At 49.9% G+C, this 2,811-nt stretch overlaps 1 pseudogene; it reads right to left on the minus strand.

Annotated features, from left to right (window-relative positions):
* On the minus strand, nt 1-2,582 carry LOC133395099 (uncharacterized; annotated as a pseudogene).
* Nucleotides 2,583-2,811: the final 229 nt, after the last annotated feature.

A 2,811-nucleotide genomic window follows, 5' to 3' on the forward strand; every position in this document is an offset into this window, starting at 1 on the left:
TAAAACCACTGCGAACTTCGGCGACAATAGGCTCAACGAGCTTGCCGATAGCTGCTACAGCTGAGGTGAGGGCGGCTTGGAAACCGACCTGGGCGCCTATTTCTTTTACCGAACGGCAGCGCGGATTTTTAAGAATGTTAGTGCAGCCAATGCAGCTCCAGTGCAGGTCGACATTGGACAATACTGCGTCAATCAGCTCGGGGGGCAATTTGCAACAGCCGCGGTGGAACGTAGCGTCACAATATGCACAACTGATGATGCAGCCGGTGGCCTCTAGCGGTTCAGCACACGAGAAGCAATAGCCGCCATCGCGAAATCACGCGTAATCGCAGCACAACACTGCTAAGCCGAGCAGGAAAAAACAGCAGGAAACCACAGTTGCGGTGCTACTAAACAATTCGCCAACACGCAACGATGATGTGAGGCAGTTTAATAGTCCGTAGAATAGGCAACAATGCGATGCGACGCAGAAAACACAAGAAAATTACTGAAAAATCACGGAGCGCGACGAAAGTGCGGCCGAACAGTTAAACGTCAAACGTCAAGTCAATTTTAGCGATGTAGGACAAAGCTAGCCTCTTTGTCAACATCGTCGCAGCAGTTGGTAGATCGATCCGATATCGCAGCATATCAACTGCTGGCTCCCAAACCAGACCAAGCGTCGATACAAATTGGGGATCTTGCCATTCGTGAGTAGGAAGGATGGCCAGGTCTTCTGAGGGAATACCGATTAGTGCTTCGAGTACGTTCGACACTCACTTCTTAAACACGAATCCAGCCTGCTTGAGCATCTCGGAAATCTGCCTTTGCATTTCAATTGCATCTACCAACTCGTCTGTTCCCGTTAGCAGGTCATCCACATAAAAATCGTGCAATACAGGATCCACTGCTCGGGAGTATTGCATATTGTGATCAAGAGCGATCTGCTTTAGCGTTCTTGTTGCTAGGAAGGGTGCGCAAGACGTGCCATATGTAACCGTTTGCAGTTGGAACGTCTGAATCGGCTCTGCGGTGTTTCCTCTATACCAAATGCGCAGGTATTCAGTATCGCGAGAATCGTGGAGAATTTTGCGATACATTTTCTCAACGTCTGCTGAGAGTGCGACTGCGTGAGACCGGAAACGGACGATGATGGTGAAGGAGTTTGTCGTTCAAAGAGTAACCAGAAGATGTCTTGCACGACGCGTCAAAGACTACCCTGACTTTGGTGGTTGTGCTCGATTCCTTAAGCACCGCGTGATGAGGGAGATAGTAGTGTTCACACGAATCATCCACCGGCTCGGTGAGTTGTTTTATGTGCCCTAAGCGCTCATACTCCGACATGAATTTACTATACTCCTCCTTCATTGCAGGGTTAGACTTAAGCCGCCGTTCCACCGCTAGGAGACGACGATCAGCGATTGCTTTCGATTCTCCTAAAACGATATTCGAATTAGGATTTTGCGGTAAACGTACGACATACCTGCCAGATGGGTTGTAGTAGAGATGAAATGACGTTCACACATGTCTTCCTCCAGAGATAGAGCGGGCTCGTCGAAGATGGTCTCGCTCTCCCAGAACCGCGTCAATATGGCTTCCAACGGACTGTTGCACGTTGCCATATTAAATACCCGATGTTGTTGCGACGAATGCGTTGTGTTTCCTGCTACCGCCCATCCAAACTGCGTTTCTACCAACCATGGCAGACCCGAACCGAGAGATTGCTTACGTCCGGTGTGCAGCTCCCAGAACGTATCGTCACCGATGACCACATCGACCTTGCCTGGGATGTGATACGTGGGGTCTGCTAGCGTTACATCCGGGATGTTCTACGTAGACACGTTGATTGGTGAGGTAGGAATGTCCGCCGAGGGTGTATCCAGGATCAGAAACTCCAATGGGGTGGTGAATTGAAGGTTCCTTGACCTAACGATCGCCGTGGTCGAACCCGCGGCGATCGTTAGGTCAAGGAACCTTCAATTTATCTGCAGTTTATCTGCTGCCTTGAAGTTCCGATGCCAGACACTGATACATTAACTCTCGCTCGAGGTGTCATGAGCTTCCGAGCTAATGTATCCGAAATAAAGATGGACTATGAGCCCGAATCCAAAAGCGCCCGTGCCTCATGCTTCTCTCCATAATCGTCTACGATGAACACAATAGCCGTCTCGAGAAACACCATATCATCATCTGATTGGGCTGACAAAGCGACTGTAGGTTGTTGTGGTGGTTGATGAAGCAGCGTATGATGCCGTTCCTTGCACGAACGGCAAGAATACTCGGATTTGCACGATCTCACTTGATGGGAACAACTGAGACAATTCCAACACAATCCCTTTGACCGTGCGATTTCCCGTCGCTCCTGAGTATTTTTGGCTAAAAATACCGGGCAATTTCGAACCAGGTGATGGTCTGCACACTGCAATGGACAGCTGACTTGTTGAATGGTCGATGAAACGGGAGTAGTCCTTTGCAAGGAAGCAGCGTTGGTCACCGACCGCCGTGGTGCGCTGGGCCGATGTGCCCCGGCCACCTTGATCGGAGCCACAATCCGATCGCCTTTCCCACGCCAAAATGGTCTTATCCAGCTTCATCAGTAGCATGTTGGACAAAGGCGTATCCCATGAGTCGACAGGTTCATACAGCTTCTGCAACCCATTCACATATCGCACGAATTCATCTACCAACGACGTCAAGCCATCGACACTTTCTGTTGCAATGGCAGGTAAGAAATGTAGCCGTCGCCAGTACTCGCGAATGAGCATCCGTGAGTTGTCGTATCGCTTAAGCAGCGTAGCCCAGGTAACAGAATAGTTTTCCGTGGTCAGAGTA

This window comes from Anopheles gambiae, chromosome 2 (assembly GCF_943734735.2).
Source record: "Anopheles gambiae chromosome 2, idAnoGambNW_F1_1, whole genome shotgun sequence".
Classification (NCBI taxonomy): Eukaryota; Metazoa; Arthropoda; class Insecta; order Diptera; family Culicidae; genus Anopheles; species Anopheles gambiae.